The sequence below is a fragment of the Octopus bimaculoides genome, chromosome 4 (genome assembly GCF_001194135.2).
Source record: "Octopus bimaculoides isolate UCB-OBI-ISO-001 chromosome 4, ASM119413v2, whole genome shotgun sequence".
In the NCBI taxonomy this organism is placed as follows: domain Eukaryota; kingdom Metazoa; phylum Mollusca; class Cephalopoda; order Octopoda; family Octopodidae; genus Octopus; species Octopus bimaculoides.
In genome coordinates this window covers 38,495,419-38,506,481 of record NC_068984.1, presented here as the reverse complement: position 1 = coordinate 38,506,481, position 11,063 = coordinate 38,495,419, and the positions used below count along the sequence as shown (strand labels likewise).

Sequence of the window (11,063 nt, the reverse complement as noted above, 5' to 3'; positions counted from 1 at the left end):
TCTCTCTCTCTCTCTCTCTCTCTCTCTCTCTCTCTTTCTCTCTCTCTTTCTCTCTCTCTCTCTTCATCCCTACCCTGTATAACATAATCTATTGTATTCGTTGACTAGTGGAAGTGATGGGAGTTAGGCCTAACACTGCAATTTAATGAAAGCTTTGACATCTAAAGAGTGTCTCCTCTATTTGTATACTGAAGCAAGCTGTGTTTTCTCATGGGGCCTTTTTATAGCTAGATAAACTTGAGCTATTGATAATTAAATACAAAGCAGTAGCAGAGATAAGATACAAAGTTTTCACTGTTTGGTTACTGAACTGGTACATTAAACAAGTCAGGCCCCTCTGTGACTTTCAACAGCTCCAATAATTCATGTAAATGTTTAATTTTTTAGAACCATCCAAACATTGGTAACGAAGAAATTACATTATCAAAATATTTTCTTTTGTCACAAGGTTAATTCTTCTAGGAACAATGATATTGTCAATTAAGTTAACCCTCATTATATTACTGATGTATATTACGGTAGATTAGTAAATCAAAGCTTAGAAAGTTGAAATTTAATATTTTTGTATTGTTTCTGTAATTTTCTTTTAACTCATTTGTGATCATATTCCCAACAAGCACACATTTTGCATTTGTGTTTTAATCTTAAAAATAATCAAGAATTATGGGATTTCTATGAAATATCTAATTTTAAAACAATTATTTTTTTACACACTTTTAGCTTTCACATAGTAATGAAATATCACTACTACGTGAAAGCTACATGATTTGAATTTAAAATTCTATACATTAAAAGGAGGTGGTTTCCAATGTGTTGGTGTTGAAGAGATTAATTAATCAAATGTGATTAAATTATTTTTAAAACCTTATTTTATAAATTTTAATAGATTAATAGATTTTGTCACCATTAATAGATTAGAATGTAATCATATTTTAGAAGCCATACGGTGTGTGACAATTAAACCTTTTATTCTGCTGCTTATATGAAAATATGTGGCAATAATGTATGTATTATGGGATGTTTATTTACCTTTGATCTGTATACACTAGCAAGTTAATGAGGAAGCTACTGTGTTCTCACAATAACAGTTCAGCATGCTATCAATAGCAGCTGTATCTCCTCATATCACAACTGATTGATTGATTGTTTTCTTTTAAAATAGGAACAAATTGGGTAACATAGTCCTAGACATTGTTTGACAAAAAGAGGGAAAAAGGTAAAAAGACAGGCTGGTTACATGGAGGTCTTTCGATCATAGGTGTCCTGAGTTACAGATGACTTAGATAATTAACAAAACCAATTAGTGAAAGTGGGGTTTTTATTTTTATATGTTGTAAGTTAGACTTTTCCAGTTTTCATTAAGAATGTTGTCTGTAATTTAAGATGTAACTAAAAACTTGAATCTCAAAATCACACTCCAAATCCTGCAACCTCAAAACTGTACAAGTGAATGTTAAATAACAATGTGAGAGTTTTTAATTCATCAATCCCTTGCACCAACACTAACATCATCTCTTTGATTTTGTGTTTCTCTCTATGCATTCAAAAACATTACATAATTAACTATATGCACCAATCTACTTATTTTTGTATAAAAATAAACTGATCAACTCTCAGACAAAAGGATATATATTAGTTGTTCTTACAGTTTCTTTTTATGTGGCCCATATTCTTAGGGTCAGAGCTGCAAGCAGACTTTGTTCATTCACTCTGTCTGCTTAGACTTTTCATAAGTTATTCTGTTTACATAGCATTAACTTCTTACCTTTATACACTTAGCTTCATGCTGAGGCAGTCATTTGCTTTATTGTTATGGTGTATACTAATTGTGGATAAACAGATCTTAAAAGCATGCTTATTCAGTAAGAGCTGTGCATAATTTATAAACACACACATAAGTAGCTATTATTATTACTGTTATATAAATTGGTTTTCCTCTTTAGATTTCGTTTCTTTTTATTCCAACAATTTTAATGTAAATGATATTAAACATCAAGAACACCAATTTCAGACAGAAACAGAAAAATAAAAGCTACAGTCTCACTTGTAGGGATCTCGCTTGATGGGTGGCTGCATTACCGATTACACAGTGTTCACTGTGCTATCTCAAATTGGGGACTTGAATTTTTTTTTTTCTTTTTTAGTACCTAATTTGAAAAGTGGGTGTGGCAGACTCCCTATAGTGAAGTTGGTAACTTGATCATCCAGCAAGTGACAGATACATTATTACATTAAAGGTTACTGAATGCTATAAGCAGTAGATTCTTGAATGTAGTTTCACTCTTAGTTGGTGAATGAAAACAAAATGCTAGTGGCTAATGTTAATGACACCCAGAGAAAAGGGAAAATTGTTAACTAATTGTAAGAAGTTAGGAATTCATTTTCCAGATTGATTTACATGCTGAAGAGGACAGTTCAATCTCTGTTTGCAAACAAGGACCAACTATGTATATACTTTAGTCTATTAAATTTCACCAATATATCAATGTCTAACCAAACCTGCTGAGTAGTGGATAAATTTTTACATACAGAAAAAGTTACATATGTTTTTGGCAAATATAATTTGCATAATTAAAAAACGAAATGAGTTAAGGAAAATAACTGAATTGAGCCAAAGGCATGAATTTGGGCAATTACATTAATGGATGATGTCCTAAATGCTATATACTAAAAGAAAAAAATCCTTAGTTGTATTGAAATTTCCCTTGAAGACCCTTCCAGACTGGTAAAATTGAAGTGGCTGACACTCATTTTGAAAATTTGTTGGTTAGTATGATGCAAGATATGTCAGTAGGCTGTACTGGACTGTAATTTTTCTGTCTCAAATTGATCATCATGGTGAATTACCATTTTACATTGAACATCTTACCAGTTTATTCATTCAGTAGATATCAAATTATATAGATATTCAGCTCTGAATCTAGTGATTTCTTCTATTCATACAGTGAAAGATATTTGTCATTCCACTCTGGAAATCTGATGTAGTCATTAGCCCTCATAGAATAGAGAGAATTCTCAAAGTAAAATCTGCTGTCTGGTCTCAATGTCTAGTGCTAGTTGTTTTCCTTAATTTAAACTGCTAATGATATTGGCGTAGGCATGAATGTGACAACTCTGCTCTCAACTTCAAACAGAAAATACTGACTTTTGATACTAGTCAAATTATAAAATGGATTTTTAAAAATTTAATTTTCTGTTTTAAAAAACTTTTTTAAAAGAAAAATGGTAGTTATTTTCGTCATTATCATAGTGTTGTATCAATAGAATGGTATATACTTTCTGAGTTCAAATCCTTCAGGGTCATCTTAGGCCTTTATCCTTCAAGGGTCAGTAAATTAAGTACCAGTCCAGTTCTAGGATCTGTTTAATCATCTATAGCCCTGTCCTCACCGTTTTGACCTTGTGACTATTATTATTACTTTACTACTTGTCTTTTTGGGTTTGATAAAATAGAATACCATTCAAGTACTGCAGTTGATGTAATCAGCTAATCACCTCCTGCAAATTTCAGGATTTTTGTCTAAGTTTAAAATAATTTTTGACCCTTTAGCATTCGGATTATTCTGTCAAATGTAATGCTTATTTATTCAAATTGTTTTAAATTTATCCCGCATTACCTGTAGCTTCAAGATTTCAATGATGTGATTGTAAATCTTTGATACTAACATTGTAGGGTTGGTGTGAGAGGCTGGATCTGACCAGTTTGAACATAAAACAGGAAGAATATTTTGGTCAAATATGGCCGGTTTGAATACTAAAAGATTAAGGGCAGTGGAATAGCAGAATCATTAGAACATTGGACAAGATGCTTTAATGATATTTATTCTGGCTTTTTCACATTCAAGCTTGCTTTTATCCTTTTGGGTTCAATAAAATAAAGTACCAGTCAAAATACTAATGTAACTGCCATGCCTCTCAAAATGACCACCCTTGTGGCTAAATTAAAAGCAGTTATCAGGAGGGTGGTGGTGTTGGCCGATTCTGGAATTTTGGAATTGATGTAATTATTTCTACACCGCCTGTCTCCCATCAAAAACAAATGTGTGGGTGTTAGCATTGTTAGAAATTCCTATTATTGATATGATGACAGATGGCTGAAATTATTAGTGTAAAGACTTTTTTTTTGTAAGGTTGGTGTATTAGCAAAATCAGTTGTTCAGATCCTGCTGACATAAATTTCACTTCCTTTTGGGGTAGACGAAATCAAGGACCAGTTAAGTAGTTGGGTTGATAAAATCAATTAACCTTTCCCTGTAATACAGTTCTATATTTAAGAGATGAGGAATTATGTACATGACTTACAATTGATGGATATTTTTCCTCATCTTGATTGTTGTTAACACAACGTTTCGGTTGATATACCCTCCAGTCTTCATCAGGTGTCTTGGGGAAATTTCGAAGCTGGGTTCTCATTACTAAGGTATTTTTTGATGTTGTTATTATTATTATTATTCAGGTCACTGCCTGGAATCGAACTCGGAATCTTGGGGTTAGTAGCCCGCACTCTGAACCACTATGCCATATGCCCGTGGTTAACCATTACGTCATATGGCGTAGTGGTTAAGAACACGGGCTACTAACCCCAAGATTCTGAGTTCGATTCCAGTCAGTGACCTGAATAATAATAATAATATCGAAAAATACCTTAGGAACGAGAACCCAGGTTCGAAATTTCCCCCCAAGACACCTGATGAAGGCTGGAGAGTATATCAGCCGAAATGTTGTGTTAACAACAAAAAAGATGAGTACAAATATCTGTCAGTTGTAAATAATGTACACTTGCCCTGTAAATTTCTGATTTTGTGCTTATGTTAGAAAACTCACATTTTGTGGATCCTTTCCTTGTTTTTATTTTATTCTTTACTGTTTATTATTGCATGTTTATTTATGTGTCTTTGGTATTATTGTTAATCTCAGCCTTTTAATCTATAAATCCTTTGTTCTTGTTTTCCTGTGTATTTCACCTTCTGTACTGTCCCCAATGTCTTGGGTCCTTGTGGCCAAAAATTGTTATTATAATTATTATTAAGGCAGTGAAGTAGCAGACTCGTCAGTACATTGGACAAAATGCTTTACAGCAGTTCACCTGTCTTTACATTTTGAGTTCAAATTCTGCTAAAGTTGACTTTGCCTTTCATTCTTTCAGGACCAATGACATAGTATTTGTTGAGCACTGGGGTTGATGTAATTGCCTATCCCACACCTTTTGAATTTCAGGCCTTGTGTCTATAGTAGAAAAGTACTGTTATTATAATCATTATTTAAGGTGGTGAGCTGGCAGAATTGTTCGTACCCTGGGCAAAATGCTTAGCAGCATTTCATCCTTACACTCTAAGTTCAAATTCTGCCATGGGCAACTTTGCCTTTCGGGATTAAGTACCAGTCAAGCACTGGGGTTGATGTAATCGACTTATCCCCTCCCCCAAAATTTCATTCCTTATGCCTATAGTAGAAAAGATTATTATTAAAGCAGTGAGCTTTAATAATAATAATAAACAAAATGTTTAACAGTATTTCTTCCAGCTCTATGTTCTAAATTCAAATTCTACTGAGGTCAACTTTACCTTTTATCCTTTTAGGGTTGATCAAGTAGGTACCAATCAAGTGCTGGGGTCTATGTAATCAACTATCTCCTCCTACCAAAAAATTTCAGGCCTTGTGCCAATAATAGAAAGAATTATTTGGAGAAGAAAAACTGATAATCAATATCCTCTCCAGAATATTAAGCATAGATATTCACACATTTGTTGGTAGCAGCAATGGTTGTGGTAGTGGAGATGGTATCAGTGGTGTTGCTGGCTTCATAAAAAACCTTTTTTACCCATTCCTATATACAGACTATAAACTTTAAGCAATACCTGAAATTATCATATGTGATCCTACCGCTGATTATTGTAACATCTGGTGTTGGCACTAACTACAGGAATGAGTCTAACAGCTTCCTTTACATTCAGCCCAGCCTCTCTGTCTTAAATCTCCATTAGTGTCATTTAGCACAGTTTTTGTGCTACATTGATCTATGCTTACACTTGTTTCCGTCTGTAAAAAAAAACACTTTGAATTGTGCTATCCAATTAATTCAAACTGTTTATTTTTTCCACCATGTCAGCCACTAGCTGTGGATATTTTGTGTAAAAGAAAATATTATTATATAAATATCTATATATGTTTAATATCTCCGTTTTAAGTAGAGGAAACTGGTAGAATTGTAAATTTCTTTATCATCTTTAGTTCTAAAAAAGAAATATTATTTTCTCTTCTTTGCTGAAGAGAATAACATTTGTGTTTCTCCTTAGCTTCAGCTGTCTTAACCTTTAACCCCAGTTAGTGAAATTATCTTGAACGTCTGTGTATTCTCCCTTGTTAACATTATTGATTCTTTACATCGTCTATAAGAGAAATGAAAGTCTTGTGGACCTCACAGGCATGATTAACATAAGTGAAATGAAATCACTACAGCTGGGAATTGAAACCAAGTCAGTGAATCAACTTTCATGAAGTGTACTTTTCTTCTTTTGATGCAAAAATATATAAGATATTCTCATGTCATTAGTTTCTGAGTGATAGAAGTGAAATGGCTGTGGTTAATTGGTTTCTTTTGCAGCCACATGGTCCCTGGTTCATCCCCAATATATGGCACTCTGGGGAATGTCATCGACTATAATCATGGGTTGACAATACTTTGTGAGTATTATTTGACAAAAGAACCTAAATAAAAAAAAATAACTGCCATCTCGATATTGAGTTCAATTCTAGAGTAATTATTTGAGAAGTACACAACTTTCTATATTCTGTACTTGATCTAGCTGTCAGGAATTTCTGTCAGATCCTTTGGAAATAGTATGTACAAGACTGCAGCCCTACCGAGAGATCAAGAGACAGGTTTACATCCCATTCACTTAGCACCAGAAAATCAGATGTAATATGTAAGCTTTTAGAATCATTTGATGATTGGATGGAAGAAAAGAAAATTAAGAAATTAGGAGTAACTGCAATTACAAGTGATGTGGAGGTGTTGGATACAGTATCATTTTTATCCCCTCATCAATTTTTATATGTTTGTATCATTACTGGTATTGGAATGGTTAAGATTAGAGAGACTAATTAAAAACTGAAGAGGAGCTGGATGACTCATAATTTCTGTGCATATTGTCTCATGTTAGTATAAATGTTTTAGTGTTTTTATTGCTTAAACACTTTCCAAAATGGGCATTAGAATACAATGAATGAAACATTGACTCATATTTAGTAGAGTGCTGGCCTTGTGATTAAGAGCTTCAAAAGTTTGTTTCCCAACCAACTTCCTACTACCAGCTGTACTGTTAAAGAATTTTAAAATTTTATTGGTTTAATCCAGATAGCTGAAAACTCCATTGTACACAGTGAAGGGTGAAGAGTTTGGAGGTATATAACTGACAAATATTCTAATAGTGATAAGCAGAAATGCTCTGATAAGCCTAAAAGAGGCAGCAGGAAGTTAGTGTTGTGTATCTTCCTTTGAATCACATGAAAACAGTCGTTCAAGCTGTGTCCCAGTGACTTGAAGGCTATTAATAAATGTAATGATTTCTAATATTGGCACTTGAAGGCATGAGGTTGTCATTCAGCTCATAATTACTATGCCATGGGTTCAATTCTTGGACTTGAGTAAGGTACTTCATTTCATGTGACTTCAATCTACTTGGATTATATCTACTCCTACAGTTATACTTACTGCTAACTATCATCTTAAATTTGAGCAAATGCAAGTTATCAATGACCCTTGGTGCTATGAAACACTGATTGATGATGATGAATATAGGCTCAAAGCAACAAATTTATTAGAGTATGGTTGACTGAATTTTATCTTAGAACATGATTGGTACTTATTTTATCAAGTCTGCTTGGCTGAAAAGCAAGTTTAACCGTAGTTGATTGGATTTGAACCCAGAACATCAAGAAACAGAACTAAACACTAGAAAACATTTATTTCACTCTTTTTTATTATTTACTTTTTTAATGTCTCTATTAATTACAAAAAGGGAAAAAATAACATGGCCATGTGGTTAAATATTTTTGCTTTGCTATCACATTCTGGAATCACTGCCATTGTGCAGAACTTTGGGCAAATGTATGCTATTATTATCTCTTGTTGGTTAAAACCTCATGAATGAAATTTAGTAGGTGGAAGTTCATCAGGTGTGTGTGTACATTATATCCTTGGTCTGGCTGGAACCTTTTCACCAGCCTCAGATTTAGTCTGTTGTCCTGCAGGAACTTCCTGTCCTCTAAATTATGTTTTTACCATCTTCTCATTGTCAAATACTTCAACTAGTACTTGTCAAAATTTGTGACTGTTCACTGAAGCTTTAAGCTTCCATAACTTTCTCTTATAGACTGTTTGCATCTCTGAGTTCTTCTTGCGCTGAGTCTGAAGTTACTAGCTACTCTTTTGGGTTGTACATTCTTCACCTGACAAGGATTTTGCATTCACAAGCATTTTTCTATTCCTAGGTAATCAGGTGACTGATTGGTTTTTTTAATTGCAGATCATTAAGTCATTTGCATTACAGAATTTCAAGAGCCATATTCCCTTCTCATTGCAAGGGTCAAAGCCATAGTCTCCATGTACATTCTGCAATCCATCAAATTGCTGCCTAATATGCCCATTGAAGTCACCAACTTTGATGATAAAATATCTCTCTGCAAAAGGCCTCATAAAATTGGTCCTTTTCTTTATCTGCCAGTCCCAATTGAGGAACATATGCAGAGATAAATGTTACTGTCATGTTTTCCAAGACTAGCCAAAGCTTAATCCTATCACACTCTTACTACCTCAGTCACCTTATCTATTCATTTCTCTGCTAAAAGTATGCCTACACCTCCCACATCATTACTATTCACTACCTAGAAAAATTTATATCTTTGTTCCTTGCCCATGAGAAGTCTGGCTGAGATTCTCCTGTCATACTTCTTCCATACAGTACACATCTGTATGCCTCCATTCTACCATTTCAACAATCTCACCAGACCTACCTTTCATTGTGCCTATATTGATTGGGATTGTTCTAAGGTTTTGTCCAAATAATTTCTAGTATTACTGCTCAATATATTGCCATATCCACCTCATCCCACAAATTCTTAGGCCTAGTAACTCCTACTGGAATGCAGAAAGGTACATTGCCATTCCTGTGAAGGATAATTGGCATTGATGTTTGTCTGCCAACACTGCAAATACATTCTACATGCAAGCACACACACACACATATGCATACACGTGTGCACATGCATATACACACGCATGCATGCATACACATACATACATGCACACTATGCATACTCACTCACACACACTACATGCATACTCACTCATGCACGCTACATGCACACTCACTCACTCGCACGCTACATACACACTCACTCACTCACACGCTACATGCACACTTACTCGCATGCTACATGCACACTCACTAACTTGCACACTCACTCACTCACATGCTACATGCACACTCACTCACACACACGTGCATGTAGAAATGTGTGTTTATGTGTTTACATATATATGTATATATATTTGGCAGGGGTGGGGTCTGTACACCATAGAAGAAAAGAAAGGTTGGTGGAATGCTACTGATCAATGGTAGGGGTAGGTGGAATAGTAAAGATGAAGAAAAATACAGGCACCCCATATCATTCTATTTGCAATCAAATTATTATTAATGATTAGAAATTTCACTTAACCTGGATATTCTTATATTTAAAACATCACAGCAACTTAATTATGTAATAGATCATGAACATATTTCTAATGAATAATATCTGGAAAACCAATATTACAGTAGGGTCAATATAATCAACTAAAAGCCTTGAAGTTGATACCCTAGCATGACTACAATCTGAAAACTGTAGAAATATATAGAGTAAGCTTCTGTACACTGATGACAACACTGATTCCTTCCAATGCTACAAGGCCATAGATTGAGTAGTCAGTTGATTTGATCCTACTTCAAACCTAATATTTATTTTATCAGCCCTTGGATGTAAGGCAAAGTTAGCTTAGAAATTTGCATTTGGAACAAAGATGAAGCTAAATATTTTTAGCTATTTTTGTCAATGCACTGATAATAAATAGCTCTGTCAGCAACGCTATCCTCAACATCAACTTCAGTGCTTCCTTCTCTTTCCAAAACCTCTTATCCTGCTGAAATTCCATCTCTGTTCATGTTTTTCCAACAGCTGTCAGCTTACAGCTATCCAAAACAACTACATTAACTTAACAGAATTACCAAAACCAGTGAAATAAATGGGTACAGTCTTTTCTTCTTGGATAAACCATTACAAAGCACTGTTGTTATTGAAGATGTTGGATGTTGAAGAAATCCAAGCATTTCTGCTCAGGAATTTAATGGTCTTTTACTGAACAGTCAGAAATTTAGAGAAGTACCTGTTGAAGCATTTAATGACAACAAAAAGGTAAAGATGTATAATTTAGAGGAGGACAGGAAGCTTCTGCAGGACAGGCTATTGAGGGCAATGGACTAAATTTGAGACTAAAACTTATCAAGGTTACTAATAGCCAAAACACTTAGCACTTAATGATTTAGTCCAATTGTTTCCACATTTTACTTATTTTCAATGAATCTTCTTCTCATCAGTCATGCTGTATTTCACTCTTCAGGCCCTATGCCAACCACTTTTCCCAAATCCTTTCTCTAAAGAATGTGAACGCTCTGGAATTCTTTTTCTTCCAATTTTCCTCCAGACATCCACTTAAATATCAACTGCATCAATTTCACAAGTTTTGAAAGGTCTACAAAGGTCATTGATACTGCCCATTCTTCTTGACTAAACCAAAATGATATATTTCATGGCTGAAACCAGCAGCACCACTATAGAAAAAAAAAACTTTAGGTGCAGGAGTGGCTGTGTGGTAAGTAGCTTGCTTACCAACCACATGGTTCTGGGTTCAGACCCACTGCGTGACACCTTGGGCAAGTGTCTTCTACTATAGCCTCAGGTTGACCAAAGCCTCGGGAGTGGATTTGGTAGACAGAAACTGAAAGAAACCCATCGTGTGTATATAT

The 11,063-nt window shown here is 34.5% G+C and overlaps 1 protein-coding gene across 2 annotated transcripts in view; it reads left to right on the top strand.

Moving 5' to 3' along the window:
• Positions 1-11,063, top strand: part of LOC106878717 (tumor necrosis factor alpha-induced protein 8) — a 92,489-nt gene that overhangs the window by 20,817 nt on the left and 60,609 nt on the right. The gene's annotated exons all lie outside the window — the stretch shown is intronic.